The sequence below is a fragment of the Rhinopithecus roxellana genome, chromosome 11 (genome assembly GCF_007565055.1).
Source record: "Rhinopithecus roxellana isolate Shanxi Qingling chromosome 11, ASM756505v1, whole genome shotgun sequence".
NCBI lineage: Eukaryota > Metazoa > Chordata > Mammalia > Primates > Cercopithecidae > Rhinopithecus > Rhinopithecus roxellana.
In genome coordinates, this window is record NC_044559.1 from 127,316,046 (window position 1) to 127,339,032 (window position 22,987).

At 37.1% G+C, this 22,987-nt stretch overlaps 1 pseudogene; it reads left to right on the forward strand.

Moving 5' to 3' along the window:
- LOC115900325 overlaps positions 1–22,987 on the forward strand; it is a 56,810-nt pseudogene that overhangs the window by 18,284 nt on the left and 15,539 nt on the right.

Below are 22,987 nucleotides of genomic sequence, written 5' to 3' on the forward strand. Positions count from 1 at the left end.
TTGGGACTACAGGTGCATGCCACCACACCTGGCTAATTTTTGTATTTTTTGTGGAGTCGGGGTTTTGATCTGTTGGCCAGGCTGGTCTTGAACTCCTGGCCTTAAGTGATCCACTCACCTAGTCCTCCCAGAGTGCTGGGATTACAAACGTGAGCCACCATACACAGCCTCAAGTAATATTCATTTTTAGCTTTGCTAGTTAATCACCACTAGAATATAATCTATGTGAGAGTAGGGAATAAAAATTGCAGACATATAGCAAGGTTTCAGTCAGTACTGCAAGATTAAATAATGGTTAGTAAAAATTTTGTGTTATTCCTAATGAATTGTGAGTGATATAAGGATATAAAATCATTATATTATATTTCTCCTCAGTTATTTTTCTTTAGTCTTACATGCATTTTCTAAAACTGTAGAAATATGTACTTTTAAGTAGGAGAATTTGGTATGCTTTTTTCTTTATGACTTCTGGGCACTGAGTTAACTTAGAAAGGACTACCATTCTTCATGACAAGTTCAGGAAAATTTGCTTTCCTGTTTTATTTTGACTTAAATTGATTTTTTACAGTTTGAAATCTTTAATTTGTATGAAAGTTTGGTGTATGGTATAAGATGTGGTTCTAGTTTTTTTTTATTCAAGTGGATAGCGATTTTCTCACAGTTTGATTTGTCTTTATTATGTATATGAATCTGTTTTGAACTATTGGTTTGATTGTTGTAAATTTGGTTACCTTATCGTTTTAGTAATTACAGCATGATACCTGCTAAGGCCAAATTTCTATCATTATTCTTGCAAATGTATTTTTCCAGAAGAACTTTGGAATTCTCTCTTCATGTCCTTAAAAAACCCTTTGGGATGCAGTTGAATTTTCCAGTCAAAGAACATGGCAATATATTTATTTAGGTCAAATGGTTTCTTGTATAAACCTGGAATATTTCCTGCTAAGTCTGTTCCCAGACCTGATGTGTATGTGTGTGTGCACGCACACATAAAAAATATATGTATATATTTATATACACACATATACATATGTATAAATTAATTTTCCCCAATGTATACTACTTATTATTTTCTAACAAGTATATTGTTTCTATATGGTAAACATGTTAATTTCTATAATACTTATTTTGTATCACCTTACTGAAATATTTCATTTTTAAAAATTTTCAGTGTTATGTTATTGACAAGATTTTTTTAAATCTTTTCCTTTTTAGTAATTATAGATCATTTCCTCCCTTACTTTATTGCCTTGATATGGCTTGCATGAAAAAATGCTGAAAACTTGTAGTAAAGGATATGCTTCTATTTTTCTGTACTTTTATAGGGATACTTCTGTGCTTCCTGTTATTACACTTCTGTGCTTCATGTTATTATCATCAAACATCCTGTATGATGCTTGTTGCTGGTTTCTGATAGAATATTTTACAAAATTTTTTTCTGTCTTTTTTTAAAAAAATCAAGATTATATTACATTTTGTCAAATGCCTTTATGGTACTTATCAAAGTGATCATAGAAACTTTTTCAGTTGTTGGTATGAATAATAATGTGCAGATATTTATATTGACAAAACATTAAATTATTGGGATTAGATCTTCCTTTTGATAAAAGAAGATTGTTTTTTATTATACTTTAAGTTCTGAGGTACATATGCAGAACATGCAGGTTTGTTACATGGGTATATACACGTGCCATGGTGGTTTGCTGCACCATCAACCCGTCATCTACGTTAGGTATTTCTCCTAACGCTATCCCTCCACTAGCCCCTCATCCCCTGACAGGCCCTGGTGTGTGATGTTCCCCTCTCTGTGTTCATGTGTTCTCATTGTTCAACTCTCACTTATAAGTGAGAACATGCGGTGTTTGGTTTTCTGTTCTTGTGTTAGTTTGCTGAAAATGATGTTTTCCAGCTTCATCCATGTCCCTGCAAAGGACACAAATTCATCCTTTTTAATGGCTGCATGATATTCCGTGGTGTATACATGCCACATTTTCTTTATCCACTCTATCATTGAGGGACATTTGGGTTGGTTCCAAACCTTTGCTATTGTGAACAGTGCCTCAATAAACAGTGCCTCAATAAACATGTGCATGTGTCTTTGTAGTAGAATGATTTATAATCCATTGGGTACATACCCAGTAATGGGATTGCTGGGTCAAATGGCATTTCTGGTGCTAGATCCTTGAGGAATTGCCACACTGTCTTCCACAATGGTTGAGCTAATTTACACTCCCACCAACAGTGTAAAAGCATTCCTACTTCTCCACATCCTCTCCAGCATCTGTTGTTTCCTGACTTTTTAATCATCACCATTCTAACTTGCATGAGATGGTATCTCATTGCAGTTTTGATTTGCAATTCTCTAATGACCAGTAATGATTAGCTTTTTTTCATATGTTTGTTGGCTGCATAAATGTCTTCTATAAAAGAAGATTTTTATATCTGATTTTGTAATATATTACTTTGGTATTTTAAAAAATCATCCTGAGACCAAAGTTGTGCTGTCATCTTTTTATACTTTCTGGTTAGGTTTTGCATTTGGGTTGTGAGACCTTTGAAAAAGAAACATTATGTTTTATTATGTGTTGGAATGCTACAAATAAAACAGTAAACTTTAATATGACCCTTCATTTGGTTCAAATGCCATTTCTGGGGAAAATTTTTTGATAGTGCTTTCAATTTCTTCTGTAGTTATCTAGTTAATCCAGCTTTCAAGTTCTTCTAGAGTTACTTCATTATTTATTTTTTCCCAGGAAACTTCATATTTTATTACGATTTCAAGCACATTGGAATGGTGTTCAATTTATTCTGTTGATTTGTATCTGAAGTTCTGTCTGGTTTCTCAGTGCTGTTGATATACAATTTTTTTTTCCTCTGGTTTCTTGCTGTGCATACCAGAAATGCGTAATTATCTCATCTCTCAAAAGAACTGGCTCTTTATTATCAAATATATTTTTCTTTCTTTCATTTATTCTTTTTCTTTTTTTATTTTAAACTAAGTCTCACTCTGTTACCCAGGCTGAAGTGCAATGGCATGATCTCAGCTCCCTGCAACCTCAGCCTCCCAGGTTCAAGCAATTCTCCTGCCTCAGCTTCCCAAGTAGCTGGGATTACAGGCACATGCCACCATGGCTGGCTAATTTTTGTATTTTTAGTAAAAAAGTGGTTTCACCATTTGGGCCAGCTGGTCTCAAACTTTTGACCTCAGGTGAGCCGCCTGCCTCGGCCTCCCAAAGTATTGGGATTACATGCAATAGTGACTGCACCCAGTCTAACTCTTTTCTTTATATCTATCTTTGATTTCATTTAGTGGAACACTTAGCTTTTACGCTTGTTTAATTACAAATGCATTTAAGAGTATGTGGCTTTCTTTTAAATTTTGTCATCTTCCATGGACATCATGTATGTCATATTGGCATTGATATTAATTTCTTGATTGTCTGTAATAAATTTTGATAACTTCAATACCCTGACATTTAAATTTGGGAGGTTGTTTGGGTTTCATTTTTTTATATATACAGATGTTAATTTCTAGTTTGATGCATTTTTATCACAATATACAACCTGTTAACATTTTTAATGTAAAATTTGTTAAAGGTGTTTGTTTGCTAGTTTGGCCAACTTTTGCAAATATATGAAGGAAAAGAATAGCTATATGGAAAGAATTTTTTTAAATGTATATATGGTCCTCTACAAGTTTATAGACAAACTTAAATATTCAAAGTGACTATTCCTGAAAATAAGATAATCATTAAAGTTAATTATAATAGCTAATAAACCAATAAGATGAAGTCTTTACTATGCAGCAGCATTTTTGCTGTGCACTTTCATGTGTTATCTCTTTAATCATTGCGAAGCCCTATTAAGTAGGTACTAATATTAACTCTGTTTTTTTGTTTGTTTGTTTATTTTTGTTTGTTTGTTTTTGAGATGGAGTCTCACTCTGTCACCCAGGCTGGAGTGCAGTGGCCTGATCCCGGCTAACTGCAAGCTCTGCCTCCTGGGTTTACACCATTCTCCTGCCTCAGCCTCCTGAGTAGCTGGAACTACAGGCACCTGCCACCAAGCCCGGGTAACTTTTTGTATTTTTAGTAGAGACGGGGTTTCACCATGTTAGCCAGGGTGGTCTTGATCTCCTGACCTCATGATCCAGCCGCCTAGGTCTCCCAAAGTGCTGGGATTGCAGGTGTGAGCCACCGTGCCCAACTAATGTTAACTCTTTTTAAAGGTTAGGAAAACTAAAGCTCAAAAACATGTATCCAGAAACTAAACAGGACTTTTAACAGATGTGTGTGTGTGTGTGTGTGTGTGTGTGTGTGTGTGTGTGTGTGTGTATTTCAGGGATTTTCTGTGTTCCACACCTAATAAAGAACACAAATACGTCTTTCTTACTGATGCACAGGATGGTCTTCTTATCTTTGTTTCTAGCACATAGCACTGTGTTCGGAACATTGGGATTCCCAGTAAACTGAATTCAATGTAAATTATTAAATGTTTGATGGAATTTTTATTCCATTATAGCCTTCTTTGTCTCTTCATATAATTCTGTACATTTATATGACATTCAAACTTTTCTTTCATATTCTTTAATTCATAGTAGTATAAGATTGCAATTTTGTTCATTTTACTCTTTAGGAATCTCTTGCTTTGTTCAGAAGAATGCCAATACTTCTTTTGTATAACCTGTTACTGTCTTTGATAGTTAGGAAATGACTTATTATTCTGTAACAATAGTGTCACCAGAGAACTGTCAAAAATTGAAAGATTATACCCAGAATGAATTGATCAGTCAATTGCCATATTAAAAAATAGATTATTCTTATTAGTCAATAATGTCTACAAAATCCAATTCAGGAAAATAAATGCAGTATAAAAACAGATGTCTGAAAATGTAAAAGTAAGTAGGCAAAGGCCTAACTAGATTAAATGTGAATTCTTCCTGCAGTAATGAAATAGACAAAAGCAATAATGTCCATAACATTTAGGAACATTGATGGAGGGATGTTGTTCTGTACACAGACTTTGTTTCTAGGGGAAGGAAAGATAGTCATTAATAAATCAGAACCACTTCTAACCTTCAAATTGCCACAGTAAAGGCAAATTAACCTGCATGAGTCATCATTCCGGGGACTCACTTTTGATAAAACAATGAAGTAAGCCGGGCGTGGTGGCTCAAGCCTGTAATCACAGCACTTTGGGAGGCCGAGACAGGAGGATCACGAGGTCAGGAGATAGAGACCATCCTGGCTAACATGGTGAAACCCCGTCTCTACTAAAAAATACAAAAAACTAGCTGGGCGAGGTGGCGGGCGCCTGTAGTCCCAGCTTACTCAGGAGGCTGAGGCAGGAGAATGGCATAAACCCGGGAGGCAGAGCTTGCAGTGAGCTGAGATCCGGCCACTACACTCCAGCCTGGGCGACAGAGCGAGACTCCGTCTCAAAAAAAAAAAAAAAAAAAAAAAAAACAATGAAGTGACATCATCTCTAGAATGTAGCATTATAATTTTGGAAGTCATGGAAAATTTGGTTGATTTTTTTTTAAAAGGCAAAATAAGAAGATTTGTTGTAATTTTTAGCTTCCAAATATTCACTTAACAGAAATTACTGCCTGAGCATGTAATGAAGCTTCATTAAAGCAAGCTGAAGGAAAAAGTTAAGCTTCCTTCTGGAGGGATAAATCAATGTTACTCATCCTTATAAGCTGGACACTTAATTCTGGGAACCTGACAGATACTTAGAACATAAAGTTGACCCCAGGAGGTCCAGTGCAGTGAGTTCTTCTGAGACCGATAAGTTACAAGTTTTAGGGTTCAATTTCCTGCAGATTCTTCTGAGCAACAGGTAAACCTATCAGTTGTGATTGGTGGTTCCGGCATATGGAAATGCAATTTCCCAGCCATAAGTAGAAAGCTGAAACTGGATCCTTTCCTTACTCCTTATACGAAAATTAACTCAAGATGGATTAGAGACTTAAATGTTAGACCTAATACCATAAAACCCTAGAAGAAAACCTAGGTAATACCATTCAGGTCATAGGCATGGGCAAGGACTTCATGTCTAAAACACCAAAAGCAATGGCAACAAAAACCAAAATTGACAAATGGGATCTAATTAAACTAAAGGGCTTCTGCACAGCAAAAGAAACTACCATCAGAGTGAACAGGCAACCTACAGAATGGGAGAAAATTTTTACAATCTACTCATCTGACAAAGGGCTAATATCCAGAATCTACAAAGAACTCAAACAAATTTACAAGAAAAAAAAAAACCCCATCAAAAAGTGGGCAAAGGATATAAACAGACATTTCTCAAAAAGAAGACATGCATACAACCAACAAACACATGAGAAAATGCTCATCATCACTGGCTATCAGAGAAATGCAAATCAAAACCACAATGAGATACCATCTCACACCAGTTAGAATGGCAATCATTAAAAAGTCAGGAAACAACAAGTGCTGGAGAGGATGTGGAGAAATAGGAACACTTTTACACTGTTGGTGGGATTGTAAACTAGTTCAACCATTATGGAAAACAATATGGCGATTCCTCAAGGATCTAGAACTAGAAGTACCATATGACCCAGCCATCCCATTGCTGGGTATATACCCAAAGGATTATAAATCATGCTGCTACAAAGACACATGCACACGTATGTTCATTGCAGCACTATTCACAATAGCAAAGACTTGGAATCAACACAAATGTCCGTCAGTGATGGACTGGATTAAGAAAATGTGGCACATATATACCATAGAATACTAAGCAGCCATATAAAAGGATGAGTTTGTGTCCTTTGTAGGGACATGGATGCAGCTGGAAACCATCATTCTCAGCAAACTATCACAAGAAGAGAAAACCAAACACCGCATGTTCTCACTCATAGGTGGGAACTGAACAATGAGATCACTTGGACTCCGGAAGGGGAACATCACACACTGGGGCCTATTATGGAGAGGGGGGAGGGTGGAGGGATTGTACTGGGAGTTATACCTGATGTAAATGACAAGTTGATGGGTGCTGACGAGTTGATGGGTGCAGCACACTAACATGGCACAAGTATACATGTGTAACAAACCTGCACGTTATGCACATGTACCCTAGAACTTAAAGTATAATAATTAAAAAAAAAAAGGAAACACAATTTCCATTTAAGTATTGCCTTTTGAAAGGCAAGTCTGTATATTAAAGAATAAAATCACCTCAATTAAAACAGGATAATGGAATCCAAAATTTGTTTTAGTTGTCCAAAATTAAAAATGTTGCTATTCAACAATATTTGTAAAATAAAGCTATTAAAATTGTGAACTTAATGTCTATGAAATCGTTTTGGAATGTAGATGTGGAACAAAGCTAAGGAGAAAAAAATATTTAGCTGATGTTCTTAATATTGCCTGCCAATTATCAAAATTGCTTTATTTTAAAACATTTTATTCAGCTATCTCTATTTTACTATGTGCAAGATAGTTGCCACAGATACACAGATAGTAGACATTCCCAGTGTTCTTTATTCCTCTGTATGTGCTCACATTTCCATCTGCCAACATTTTCCTCCTGTCTGAAAGACTTCCTGTGACATTTCTTGCAATGCAAGTCTGTTGGTGATTAATTCTTTTAGCTTTTACATATCTTTAAAAAGTCTTCAATACCCCTTGATTTCTAAAAGATAGCTTTTCTGGGTATAGAATTCTAAGTCAATAGTATTTTTCTCTGAGTATTTTAAAGATATTGCTCCATTTTTTTGTGGCCCACATTGTTTCTGATGAGTGGTGTGCTGTCGTTTTAAATCCTTATTCTTTTATATATAGTGTGTTTTTTTCCTTTGGAAGATTTTAATATTTTCTTCCTGGTTTTAAGCAATTTGGTGGTATTGTATGTTTTCTGTGTGTTTGGGTACATTGAGTTTCTTGAACATGTGGGTTTATACATTTTTCATCATATTTGGACTATTTTCTGCTGTATTTCTTTAAATAGTTTGCAGCAACTTCCCCCTTTCTTTGGAGATGCTAGTTAACATAAATATTAGGCCATTTAAAGTAGTTCCCCAGATAGGCACTAAGTCTGGTTCATAATTTCCCAGTATATTTTCTCCTTGTGTTTCATTGTAGACAGCTTATGTTACTTACTCTACAAGATAACTTTTCCTTCTGTAGTATCTATATTAATCTCATCCAGTGTACTTTTTTCTTATTTCATACTTTCCATCTCTGGAAGTTTGATTTGAGTGATTTTTATATATTCCATATCTCATGTTCAGTCTTTAACTTTTTTGAGCATTTGAAATATAGTTATAATAACAAGTTTTAATATTTTTGTCTGTGTAATTTTAGGTTTTGGTTTTATCTGGTTTTATCATCTGTGTAATTTCAGGGTTTGGTTTCATTGTTTTTCTTCCTTCATTAGGAGCAATATTTTCTGTTTTCTTTGCATACCTAGTAATTCTGAGTCATTGTGAGTTTTATCTTGATCAACTACCAGTAACTGAGAGTTTTGTCTTGTTGGGTGCTGAGTATTTTTGTGTTTCTGTAGATTAGCCTCTTCTAACCTTTTAGGAACCAGGGACCGGCTTCATGGAAGACAATGTTTCCACAGATGTGGGGTTGGGAGTGATTTCAGTGTGACTCAAGTGCATTACATTTATTGTGTACTTTATTTCTATTATTATTACATAATCACCATAATGTAGGATCAGTGGGAGCCCTGAGCTTGTTTCCATGCAACTAGATGATCCCATGTAGTGGTGATGGGAGACAGTGACAGATCATCAGGCATTAGATTCTCATAAGGATCATGCAACCTAGATCCTCACATACTCAGTTCGCAATAGGGTTCATGCTCCTATGATAATCTAATGCTGCTGCTGATCTGACAGATGGCAGAGCTCAGGCATTAATGCAAGTGATGGAGAACAACTATAAATATAGATGAAGCTTTGCTTGCTCACCACTACTAACCTACTGCTGTGCAGTCTGGTCCCTAACAGGCCATTAATGGGTACTGGTCTGTGGCCTTGGGTTGAAGACCCCTGCTATAGATAGTACTATTGAGCTTCATTTTGTTATACAGTTAAATTAATTGGAAACATTTTGATCTTTCAGAGGCTTGTTTTTAAAGTTTTTTTTTTCTTTTTATATTTTCTGAGATGGAGTCTCAGTCTGTTGCCAGGCTGGAGTGCAGTGGTGTGATCTCACCTCACTGCAACTTCTGCCTCCCGGGTTGAAGTGATTCTCCTGCCTCAGTGTCCCGAGTAGCTGGGACTACAGGCTCCCAGTTCCATGCCCCGGCTAATTTTTTTATATTATTTCGTAGACACGGGGTTTTACCGTGTGCCCAGGCTGGTCTTGAACTCCTGAGCTCAGGCAATCCACCCACCTCAGCCTCCCAAAGTGCTAGGATTACAGGTGTGAGCCACTGTACTTGGCCCTAAGCCTATTTTTAGGTGAAACCATAGCAGCATTAAATCTTGGGCTTACTTTTTCCACTATTGAGACAATATCCATCCCATAACTCTTCTCAGTGCCTATGAAGTTTTTCCTGCTAACTGATGATAACAAGAGCTATTTCTTCCCTATGCTAACTTCAGGGATTATTCCTTGTAATGCAGTTTCTCTAGCTTAAAACTACTGACATTCATGGGCTGAATAATGGTTTCTGGAGGAGAGGGCATTGTCCTGTAAATGATCAGATGTTTAAGAGCATCCCTGGCCTCAGTACTGTAGATGATAGTAACATCCTTTAAATTGTGACAGTCAAAAAATGTCTCCAGATATTGCCAGTGGCTCCAAGGGAGTACAGTTGCTCTCAGTTAAGAACCACTGCTCTAATCCTTTCTGATAGTTTTCTTATATGCCTGCCATGACTAAAGACTTTGCTCAGGACTCAAGGGAGACCTCCTACAGATCTCCCAAATTTTGTATCTGTCACCCTTTCCTCTTCTATAGGCTTCCCTGAGAAATTTAGTCAGTTGACCTCCCTGGATTCTCAGCTCTGTTTTCTCAACTCAAGGAGACCACTGAGCTTTGACTGTGTTTCTTTTTCCCCATCACAGCCTGGAAACTCTAGGCGGTAATGCTGGTGCAATCATAAGTTCACATTGCTTCCTGTCTCTCAATGATCTCTGCCCTTTGTTGCTTGATGTCCAGTATCTTTGAAAACTATTGTTTCGTTATCCTTTATTTTTATTTATTTTTAGTTTTTTCAGGTGGATCCCTGTTAACCTCATCTTGGTCCTCATCCTTATTCTTGAAAGATACTTTTGCTAGATACACAATTTTGGATTAGCTTTTATTTTTTCTAAGCACTTTGAAAGTATTTGAACTATCTTCTGGTGTCCATTGCTGCTGTTATTCAGCTGTCAATCAATTTTCTTCTTTCCTTTCTGAGGATCTATCTTTTTTGTTCTGAGTACTATTAAGATCTTCTCTTTGCCTTTGCCATTTTGCAGTTCTGCTATGATGTAGTAAGCATAGGTTTCTTTTTATTTTTCCTTGTTCCTAAAGGATATATCAGGCTTCCTGATATATCTTTCCTGAACCTTTAGAGTCTTTCATCAGTTCTCAAAAATTTGCAGCCATTATCTTCTTAGGTGTTTTATCACCTTGATGTTGTTTATTTTTTCCACTTTGAAAGTCTTATTGGATACAAAAAGCATGAACCACAAAGGAAAAAACATTAATTGAGGTCATAAATATTAGGATCCTTTATTGAGCAAAAGTCACCAAGAAGGAGAGTGAAAGGGCAAGCTACCAAAAGGGAGAATGTATTTGTAGTACATATGACTGACAAAGACTTGGATCCAGTGTATTATAAATAGTTCTTACAGATTAGTAAGAAAAAGATGCAAATTAATATGAAAAACATGCAAATATCTTAAGGAGGCATCTCACAAAGAGACACACATGCCCAATAAACACAAAATGGTTTCAGTCTCATTCACTATAAGACAAATGAACATTTCAACCACAGAAGTACCACTATACACTCAGAATCACCAAATTTAAACTAATAATGTAAAATGTCTGTGATCATATTAGACAGCTAGAACTCACATATATTGTTGGTGGAAGTATACTTGAAAAACACTACTAATCTTGAATGTACTTACTATATAACCCATGACCCAGATGTTCTACTCTTAAATATACTTTACTAACACTGTGTATTTATATATATATGTGTGTGTGTGTGTATATATATATATGTATAGATGTTCATCAAAAGATATGAAACATTTATGCCAGCATTGTTTATATTAGCCAAGAACTGAAAACAACCCAGATGCCCCTCAAAGGCACAATGGGTAAGGAAACTGTAAGATATTTGTATGTTGGAATACTATATAAGAAGGAAAATTAATTACTTCTGCCATCAGTAACAGCATGGGTGAATTTCACTAACTTAATATTGGAAAAAAATGAATACACATTTTTTTTTAGATGGAGTTTCGCTCTTGGTGCCCAGGCTGAAGTGCAATGGTGCAATCTCAGCTCACTGCAACCTTCGTGTCATGGGTTCAAGTGATTCTCCTGCCTCAGCCTCCCGAATAGCTGGGATTACAGGCACATGCTACCATGCCCACTAATTTTTTTGTATTTTTGGTAGAGACAGGGTTTCTCCATGTTGGTCAGGCTGGTCTTGAACTCCCAGCCTCAGGTGATCCACCCACTTCGGCCTCCCAAAGTGCTGGGATTACAGACGTGAGCCACCATGCCTGGGCAATGAATACACATTTTTATGTAATTACATAACATACATTGTGCAATTGCCGAGACCAGCTCAGTAGGGGAGACCCTAACCCAGTGGCACTAGAGGAATTACAGACACACACACAGAAATATAGAGGTGTGACATGGGAAATCAGGAGTCTCCCAGCCTTCAGAGCTGAGATTCCCGAGCAGAGATTTACCCACGTATTTATTAACAGCAAGCCAGTCATTAGCATTGTTTCTATAGGTATTAAATTAACTAATAGTATCACTTGTTGGAAACGAAGGGATGGGCCAAATTAAAGGAATAGGTTGGGCCAGTTAACTGCAGCAGGAGCATGTCCTTAAGGCACAGATCGCTTATGCTATTGTTTGTGGCTTAAGAATGCCTTTAAGCGGTTTTCTGCCCTGGGAGGGCCAGGTGTTGCTGGCCCTCATTCTGGTTAACCCACAACCTTCCAGTGTGGGCACTATGGCCATCATGAACATGTCACAGCGCTGCAGAGATTTTGTTTATGGCCAGCTTTGAGGCCAGTTTATGGCCAGATTTTGGGGGGCTTATTCCCAATAGCAATTATATAATGAATTTTATGCAGTTGGAATCCTAATTGTATAATTTTCAAATAGTTGCAAAGATTGACACCTTGGGGGGTATAGAGGACATGATGACTAGGAAGGAGCATAAGTGGGGACAACTGGAGTTTGGTTAATGTTGTATTTCTTGTTTGGGGGGTGTTTATGTGGGCATGTTCATGTTTGAAATTGTATACTATACACTTATGATTTGTACTTTTTGTATATGTGTTATAGTCGATTCAAAAGTTTGATTAAAAAGACAGTATTTGCCATTTTAGAACTTCTGTTTCAGTAAACAGCAAACATTAACCATATAAACATAAAAATGCACATATGATTATAAATTATGAACATATATGAAGGCAAAGAACAAGGTGTTAGGGGATCGAGTCACCAAGGTGTCTGCTTTTATGAGATGTTTTGGCCAGACCTCTATGAGAAAGAGTTATTCAAGTTGAGTGAGGTGGAGGACAGTGTAAGATAAGGTTGGAGAGGCATGCAGGACTTTTAGGACATCCTGGAGAGTTTGGTCTTCATCCCAAGATCGATGGGCAACTGTAGAAGGGCGATTAAGGGGTTAATTATGTGATTAAGTTTTAAAAATAATTACTCTGGCTACACTGTGAATTGTGGACTTGAAAATGGGCCAGAGTTGAATTCCGGTGAGCCATTAAAGACTACTGCAGTGCTCCAGGCAAAAAATAATGGCATCCATGATCTAGACCAGGGACTTGCCAGTTTTTTATGTAAACAGTGTGTGTTCCACCTACTAAACTTCACCGCTGTAGCATGACAGTGGCCATATACAATGCATGAATGAACAAGCATGGCTGTGTTCCAGTAAAACCTGATTTACAAAGACAGATATTGTAGTTGCCAATCTCTGATCTAGAGTAAAGAAAAAATTTAGGTATATTTTGAAAGTAGATTTAATAGGATATGGACTAGGTGTAGTGGCTCACGCCTGTAATCCCAGCACTTTGGGAGGCTGGGGTGGGTGGATCATGACATCGGGAGTTCAAGACCAGCCTGGTCAAGATGGTGAAACCCCATCTCTACTAAAAATACAAAAAATTAGCTGGGTGTGGTGGCAGGTGCCTGTAATCCCAGTTACTTGGGAGGCTGAGGTAGAGAATTGCTTGAATCCAAGAGGCAGAGGTTGCAGTGAGCCAAGATTATGCCACTGCACTCCAGCCTGGGTGACAGAGCAAGACTCTGTCTCAAAAAGAAAAAAAAAAAAAAGAAAGGAAGAAAAGAACATTAAAAAATTAGCTGGGCATTGGAGCATGCATTTGTAATCCTGGCTACTCAGGAGACTGGCAAAGTAGGATCACTTGAGCCTGGGAGTTTGATGTTGTAGCAAGCTATGATCCCACCACTGAACTCCAGCCTATGTAACAGAGAGAAATCTTGTGTCTAAAAAAAGCTTTTAAAAATAGAATATGTATTGGATGTTGAGAATGTCAGTAAGAGGAGAGGAATCAAGGATGATTTCTAGGTTTTTGGTTTGAGTAATTTATGAATAATGGTGTTGCTTATTAGGGGTCAAGTTCATTGAAGAATAGTGACATGTCAAAGTTCTGGTGTTCTTCTCATCTTTGGTCCAGAATTACTTTTATTATTTTATACACATAGTGGTCACCAATTGCACAAACAATTAAAGTGAGAAAAAAAAAGCAAAAGAATCCATCATATTGATCATTGCTGTGTTTTCTGCTAATAGGAGGAAGAATAGTAGGAAAGAAAAAAATATAAAATATTCTCAAACTCTCATTGACCATGCATTTTTAGCCCTCGTGTTCTCCCTTCCTCCGAAAGTCACATCCCCTGCACTCTTGCCCCAAAATGATACCCTTATAAGAATAAACCAGAGAATGTACAGATTAGAGGAGATTATATGTTGATTCTTTACATACATCAGTGACATTGGGGACAGAGGTGACTGCTAAGTAGAGCTGTCGTCTGCTCTCTGGACAAGGACTATTTCCCATTCCATTTGTAAGAGGCACCTGTTCAAGTAACTGCCTTATTACCGCTGCTATGTCAAAACCGTAATGCTGTTTTGATTTTCTTTATAGTTTGATGTGCTTTAAATGATATATATATATCATTTATTTATATATATATCATTTATATATATGTATATACCTTTGAATGTTACAGGCTTTACTCTCTGTACATAATACTGTGGCTCAGAAGAATTATGACCCTGTGTTGCCTCCTATGCCTGAAGATATTGACAATGAGGAAGACTCAGTAAAAATAATCTGTCTGGTCAAAAATAGAGAACCACTGGTGAGTTTTGGTGCTCAGATATGAGTAGATATCATGATAAGGCCAAATCTGATGGTGCATACCATGTATAACTTTCTTTGAAATATGCTTCCTCTATGTTCTCAAACTTTAAAAGAAATAGAACATCGATGTCTAAAGAACATGCTTTTGAAAAATGAAAATGGACCGGGTGCAGTGGCTCACGCCTGTTAATCCCAGCACTTTGAGAGGCCAAGGTGGACGTATCATGAGGTCAGGATTTCGAGATCAGCATGACCAACACAGTAAAACCCCATATCTACTAAAAATACAAAAATTAGCCAGGTATGGTGGCACATATCTGTTGTCCCAGCTACTCGGTAGACTGAGGCAGGAGAATTGTTGAACCCGGGAGGCAGAGGTTGTGGTGAGCCAAGATCGCGTCACTGTACTCCAGCCTGGGTAACAGAGCGAAACTCCATCTAAAAAAGAAGCCAAAAAAAAAACAAGAAAAGAAAAAAGAAAACAAAACCCAATAAAATAATAGGCATTTTATTGGCTACATTTGCATAGCAATGCTTTTGAAAATGTGACATGTTGACTTTTATGAAAGATAGTGTAACAGGTACCAAGCATGACTGATTTGAGATTAAATGGTACAACTTAAAAAAAATTGCCTTTGTCTATGGGAACACAACTTTAAGTTATTTTATATGCTTCATTCAATTGTTTTTTAAATTTAAACTAATTTGCAGCAGATCCAATAAAACTTTTGAAAAGTCTCAATGAAGTAAGTGTCTAATTTCTTAGATAAACATCTTTTGAAAATCTTATTTGGTCAGGAGGTGTGCAACTTAAATTTGTTTAATTTGGCCAGGTGCGGTGGCTCGTGCCTGTAATCCCAGCACTTTGAGAGGCCAAGGCGGGCAGATCACGAGGTCAAGCGATTGAGACCATCCTGGCCAATATGATGAAACCTTGTCTCTACTAAGAATACAAAAAAATTAGCTACCATTCCTTCTGAAACTATTCCAATCAATAGAAAAAGAGGGAATCCTCCCTAACTCATTTTATGAGACCAACATCATCCTGATACCAAAGCCTGGCAGAGACACAACAAAAAAAGAGAATTTTAGACCAATATCCCTGATGAACATTGATGCAAAAATCCTCAATAAAATACTGGCAAACCGGATTCAGCAGCACATCAAAAAGCTTATCCACCATGATCAAGTGGGCTTCATCCCTGGGATGCAAGGCTGGTTCAACATTCGCAAATCAATAAACGTAATCCAGCATATAAACAGAACCAAAGACAAGAACCACATGATCATCTCAATAGATGCAGAAAAGGCTTTTGACAAAATTCAACAGCCCTTCATGCTAAAAACGCTCAATAAATTCGGTATTGATGGAACGTACCTCAAAATAATAAGAGCTATTTATGACAAACCCACAGCTAATATCATACTGAATGGGCAAAAACTGGAAAAGTTCCCTTTGAAAACTGGCACAAGACAGGGATGCCCTCTCTCACCACTCCTATTCAACATAGTGTTGGAAGTTCTGGCTAGGGCAATCAGGCAAGAGAAAGAAATCAAGGGTATCCAGTTAGGAAAAGAAGAAGTCAAATTGTCCCTGTTTGCAGATGACATGATTGTATATTTAGAAAACCCCATCGTCTCAGCCCAAAATCTCCTTAAGCTGATAAGCAACTTCAGCAAAGTCTCAGGATACAAAATTAATGTGCAAAAATCACAAGCATTCTTATACACCAGCAACAGACAAGCAGAGAGCCAAATCAGGAATGAACTTCCATTCACAATTGCTTCAAAGAGAATAAAATACCTAGGAATCCAGCTTACAAGGGATGTAAAGGACCTCTTCAAGGAGAACTACAAACCACTGCTCAGTGAAATAAAAGAGGACACAAACAAATGGAAGAACATACCATGCTCATGGATAGGAAAAATCAATATCGTGAAAATGGCCATACTCCCCAAGGTTCTTTATAGATTCAATGCCATCCCCATCAAGCTACCAATGAGTTTCTTCACAGAATTGGAAAAAACTGCTTTAAAGTTCATATGGAACCAAAAAAGAGCCCGCATTGCCAAGACAATCCTAAGTCAAAAGGACAAAGCTGGAGGCGTCACGCTACCTGACTTCAAACTATACTACAAGGCTACAGTAACCAAAACAGCATGGTACTGGTACCAAAACAGAGATATAGACCAATGGAACAGAACAGAGTCCTCAGAAATAATACCGCACATCTACAGCCATCTGATCTTTGACAAACCTGAGAGAAACAAGAAATGGGGAAAGGATTCCCTATTTAATAAATGGTGCTGGGAAAATTGGCTAGCCATAAGTAGAAAGCTGAAACTGGATCCTTTCCTTACCCCTTATACGAAGATTAATTCAAGATGGATTAGAGACTTAAATGTTAGACCTAATACCATAAAAACCCTAGAAGAAAATCTAGGTAGTACCATTCAGGACATAGGCATGGGCAAGGACTTCATGTCTAAAACACCAAAAGCAACGGCAGCAAAAGCCAAAATTGACAAATGGGATCTAATTAAACTTAAGAGCTTTTGCACAGCAAAAGAAACTACCATCAGAGTGAACAGGCAACCTACAGAATGGGAGAAAATTTTTGCAACCTACTCATCTGACAAAGGGCTAATATCCAGAATCTACAAAGAACTCAAACAAATATACGAGAAAAAAACAAACAACCCCATCAAAAAGTGGGGAAAGGATATGAACAGACATTTCTCAAAAGAAGATATTCATACAGGCAACAGACACATGAAAAAATGCTCATCATCACTGGCCATCAGAGAAATGCAAATCAAAACCACAATGAGATACCATCTCACACCAGTTAGAATGGCAATCATTAAGAAGTCAGGAAACAACAGGTGTTGGAGAGGATGTGGAGAAATAGGAACACTTTTACACTGTTGGTGGGATTGTAAACTAGTTCAACCATTATGGAAAACAGTATGGCAATTCCTCAAGGATCTAGAACTAGATGTACCATATGACCCAGCCATCCCACTACTGGGTATATACCCAAAGGATTATAAATTAGTCTACTACAAAGACACATGTACACGTATGTTTATTGCGGCACTATTCACAATAGCAAAGACTTGGAATCAACCCAAATGTCCATCTGTGACAGACTGGATTAAGAAAATGTGGCACATATACACCATGGAATACTATGCAGCCATAAAAAAGGATGAGTTTGCGTCCTTTGTAGGGACATGGATGCAGCTGGAAACCATCATTCTTAGCAAACTATCACAAGAAGAGAAAACCAAACACCGCATGTTCTCACTCATAGGTGGGAACTGAACAATGAGATCACTTGGACTCGGGAAGGGGAACATCACACACTGGGGTCTATCATGGGGAGGGGGGAGGGGGCAGGAGGGAGGGATTGCATTGGGGAGTTATACATGATATAAATGATGAATTGATGGGTGCTGACGAGTTGATGGGTGCAGCACACCAACATGGCATAAGTATACATATGTAACAAACCTGCACGTTATGCACATGTACCCTAGAACTTAAAGTATAATAAAAAAAAAAAAAAAAAAAAAAAAATTAGCCAGGCATGGTGGCGGACGCCTGTAGTCCCAGCTAGTTGGGAGACTGAAGCAGGAGAATCACTTGAACCCGGAAGGCAGAGGTTGCAGTGAGCCAAGATTGCACCACTGTCCTCCAGCCTGGTGACAGAGTGAGACTCCGTCTCAAAAAGAAACCACAACAAACGAACAAACAAACAAACAAAATGAGGATCTTCAATATCTGATTTCTTTTGTTGGCTGATAGATGTTTTCCTTCTTTCCACTAATAATAAGGGATTAGTAACCTGTGTCATCATTATGCCTCTAACTCTTCTGGGCACCAGACTTACCTCTTCACTTACTATATTTTTTTCCCATAAAGCTAGACCTGTTTAGGTGTTCTCTGTATTAATGAGCAGCATTCACCCAAGCTAAAAACCTGGCTGTCAACCTACATTTGTTCATCTTGCCTCACCTCCCACATCCATTAACCACTGAAGTCCTGTTGACCTAACCTCCTAAATCTTTCTTAAATCTGTCCCACTGCCATAGATACCCTATAACCATTTGTTGCCTAAATTACTCTAATGAATACTTGTTTAGTCTCCTTGCCTCTAGTCTTGCTACATTCAGTCCCACCTCCAGACTGCCACCTATCAGTCCTTCTAAAATGATGATCTAGTTACATTACTTTGCTTTGTTTTTTACCTCCACCTGATACACTGGGAATTTCATTATTTGGTCTCTACCTGCCGTGTTTCTCTTCTCACCATTTGATATGCCCCTCCATTTCCTGCTCCTCTCTTGGCATTGAAGTCTTATATAAGATTGCTGGTAGTTCTTGAGCACTGGCGGCTAATTGTTTCATACCCCTATCAGATTGTTCATGGTGTTTATTTTCTCTCTTGAGAAAGGGAAACCATCAGCAGAATCTCCATTTCTACATCGATTAAGTTACAAATATAGTGGAATTTATATAGTGGTGTTTCAGATGTCCTGTGCTCTGTAAGGCCTTTCCTGTCTTCCTGAGGTAGCATTTATTTACCACCATACATAATACTTCTAATATGATATCAAAATGATTTAAGAAACCCAGCTGTTTACATATGTTTCTTCACTAGACTGAAAACTTAAAGACCAGTGGTTACATCTTCAAAACCTTTTTTTTTTCTTTTTTGAGACGGAGTCTTGTGCCATCTCCCAGGCTAGAGTGGCAGTGGCTCAGTCTCAGCTCACTGCAAGCTCTGCCTCCTGGGTTCATGCCATTCTCCTACCTCAGCCTCCTTAGTAGCTGGGACTACAGGCGCCAGCCACCACACCCGGCTAATTTTTTGTATTTTTAGTAGAGACAGGATTTCACCATGTTACCCAGGATGATCTCCATCTCCTGACCTCGTGATCTGCCCACCTTGGCCTCTCAGAGTGCTGGGATTACAGATGTGAGCCACCACACCTGGCCACATCTTCAGAACTTATATAAGGCCAAGTATGTGAACGGTGCTTAGTAGATATTTAGTAAATTAATGAAATTTTTCCTCTAGCAGAGATAAGGTGATGTGAACATTAAGCTAATCAAACCCTAAGATAATATGTGACCTATTTGTAGTATAGTATTATTGCAGAGAATAATGCCACTTTCTTGATACTATTAATTGATTAATGCAGGAATAGGATCTAGTGTTAGTTTCCTAGTTCTTGATTAATTCATTGTTGAGTCTTAATCTGTTTCTTCACATTGACAGTAAAAAGTATGGAATTTTAGTGAATTTTTTTGAGTGGTCACAATATTGCTGGGGAGTGTCACTGTGTTGTTAACCAGTATTTATGTGTTGTTTGCGTATTCAGGGGTTTCTTTTGCAGGACAGAGGATCAGATGTTGAGAGTTTGGACAAACTCATGAAAACCAAAAGCATTCCTGAAGCTCACCAAGATGCATTGAAAACTGGGTTTGCAGAAGCTTTTCTGAAAGCTCAAGCACTCTCAAAAAAAAACCAATGATAAGTTGATTTGAAACCATTCATGTTTGAGAAGAATAACTGAAAGGAAGTCATAATCCTACAGTGAAGTTTTAAGTAACTTTTCTAAGACCATCCATCTTTCTACTGATTGAATTCCACTATATTTGTAATTTTATGTAGAAATGGAGATTCTACTGATGGTTTCCCTTTCTCAAGAGAAAAACCAAATTGAAGAACAGGAAGTGTGAGTGGCTTAATAAAGGTTTTTGTTTCTTTGTTTTTTGTTTCTCTGTGTGTGTGTGTTTTCGTTGTCATTGTTGTTGTTTGTTTGTTTTTGAGACACAGTCTTGCTTCATCGCCCAAGCCAGAGTGCAGTGGTATAATCACAGCTCATTGCAGCCTTAACTTTCTGGGCTCAAGTGACCCTCTCACCTCAGCCTCCTGACTAGCTAGGACCACAGGCATATGCCACCACATCCAGCTAATTTTTGTAGAGATAAAATCTTGCCATGTTGTCCAGGCTGGTCTTGAACTCCAGGGCTCAAGTGATCCTCCTGCCTTGACCTCTTAAAGTGCTGGGATTATAGGAATGAGCCACGATGCTCAGCCTTAATGAAGTTTTTGATAATAGGGTACTTACAGGAAATCATAGCAGTTATGAAAAAGAATGCCAGATTCCAAAATTGCATGTGATGAAATGTGATTGTCAACAATAACCTAATATTTGCATTTCACTGAGCTGTCATATTTCATTAATGTTATTTGATGTAAGGCTTTTTCTTTCTCTCCTAGATTCCTTAAGATGAACCTGTCTGATTCTCTTCGTTCTGCTGCTATTCGGCATTTATGGACTTTTAAAAAAACCATTTTTATCTGTTAAAAGTTTTCTTATTAATCCAACTTATTAGCTTCTTATTCCTTTAAATACGTGATTCTTTTTAATGCTTAATCTAAGCCTTAAAGAAAGAACACATTAGTGTTTATAGTTCTAGAAGCTAGGCTTTCATTCCCAGTAGTGATTAGTTTCCCAGATTTTTGGAAATGATACCTGTCCAGTTATAAAATTTAAACATTATCCTGATCAACAGGGTGAAAGGAAAATTAATTATTTAAGTAATTTAAAAATTATGTGGAAGAATTTTATAATAGCAATACAAGCTGATACAAGCAATACAAGCCTTCTATTTCAAAGATAAACTAATAAAATTACATTAAATGTTTCCCTTTTTATAGTTTGCTTATCTGAAATGAAGTAGTAGTGTCAGACTTAAGTGGTTCCAATTACCTTTTCAACCACCATGCAGTTTTCACCCTGTGTTCTCTATTCTCTTTATTGTTAAGGATATGTACAGATTCTGTAAAAAATACTTTAGTGGGCTAAAACTATTAGTGTTCATTCTAGAATTACTATTTTAAATTTGCTCTCCCAGCTTCCATATTCTTGATTTATTAAGGATTTCTTCTTAACCCTGTATTTTGCCAACTCATTTTTCAGCCTATTTTAAAAGTATTTTTGGGCTTCTTTTGAGGAAATTAGAATTTGCTCAATTTACTCATTTATAACTGCTCTAGTTTGGAAGTTTCTACATGAGTGGGAAAGATTTAAGAAATCCTTGTAATAGTTCTCCAGAACTGATCTCAAATATTTTCCTGTCCTATCAGACTTGTTCTGTCTTGGTTGTACTTAATGATGTCATAACTGATAGGCCATTTGAGGGCAAGTAATAACAGTTTTCAGAGGAAGAAGACTACATGAAAAGTGTAATAATGTGTTAAACTTCAATTTCTTATTAATGTGTGTCAGTATTTTCTGCTAACTTTAAGGCAATATATTTCAAAGTGTAGATCTGTGACCAGTTATATCAGAATAATCAAAGTTTTTGTTAAAAATGCAAATTCTGCTGGGCCCTTTCTCAAATTTCCAAACACAGTTCTGTGCTGTGGCCTGAGAACCTGCATTTTAACATATTTCTCAAGTGAGTTTTATTCACACCAAAGATTGAGAAATGCTGATTTAAGATTTCTATCATTAGATACTATAATGAGAAGTGGAAAATAATTTTTTATTTTATTAACTGGAAAGTACAAATATGTCTTATTATTTTTGAATTTTTATTTTTTCAAGTTTATTAAGAAAGTAAAGGAATAAAAGAATGGCTACTCCATAGGCAGAGCAACTGAAATATGTCTTTTTAATGTGAATCGCTTACTCTTTGAAAACGGTTTAGAAATCCAGGATACCTAGTTTCTATTCCTCATTCTGATTTGATATGTGAAGTTAGTTCTCTTAGATATTTAATTTTTCTAGGCTTTGCTTTCTTGCATCTAAAAAGTAAAGTGATTGGAATATTATTAACCTATCAAATTTAAACATTTCTTTCCTTCCCTTTAGTCCGCTTCTGGACAACAATGGGGCTTGATTCTGCAGTAGATCCTGTCCAGATGAAAAATGTCACCTTCAAACATGTAAGTCCAAGTCTTTTTTTTTTTTTTTTTGACCATAAATCTCATTGAAGTTTAACAAATTCACACCAAGGTGCATAAATCCATAAATTTTCAAAAAGTGCCTGTGTTATATGTATCCAGCTCAAGAAACAGAGCATTATCAGAAGCCCAGAACCTCCCTGATGCCTCCTTCTGGTTACCGTCTTCCCCACCTAGGGACACTTTCCTCTTTAATACCACACATGAATTTTGCCGGTTTTTGAATTTTGATAAATTTGATAATCCATATAGAATATCTTCTTTTGTATGAGGCTTTTTTTTTTTTTTTTGACTTGGCTGGTTTATTAAAAGACAACTTGAAAGATAATATCCATGTGCTAAAAGAAGACTAAAATATATTTGGTCAAAATGATAGATACAATGCCAATTTTAAGTTTTTGAGTCTTGCCCTGTCACCCAG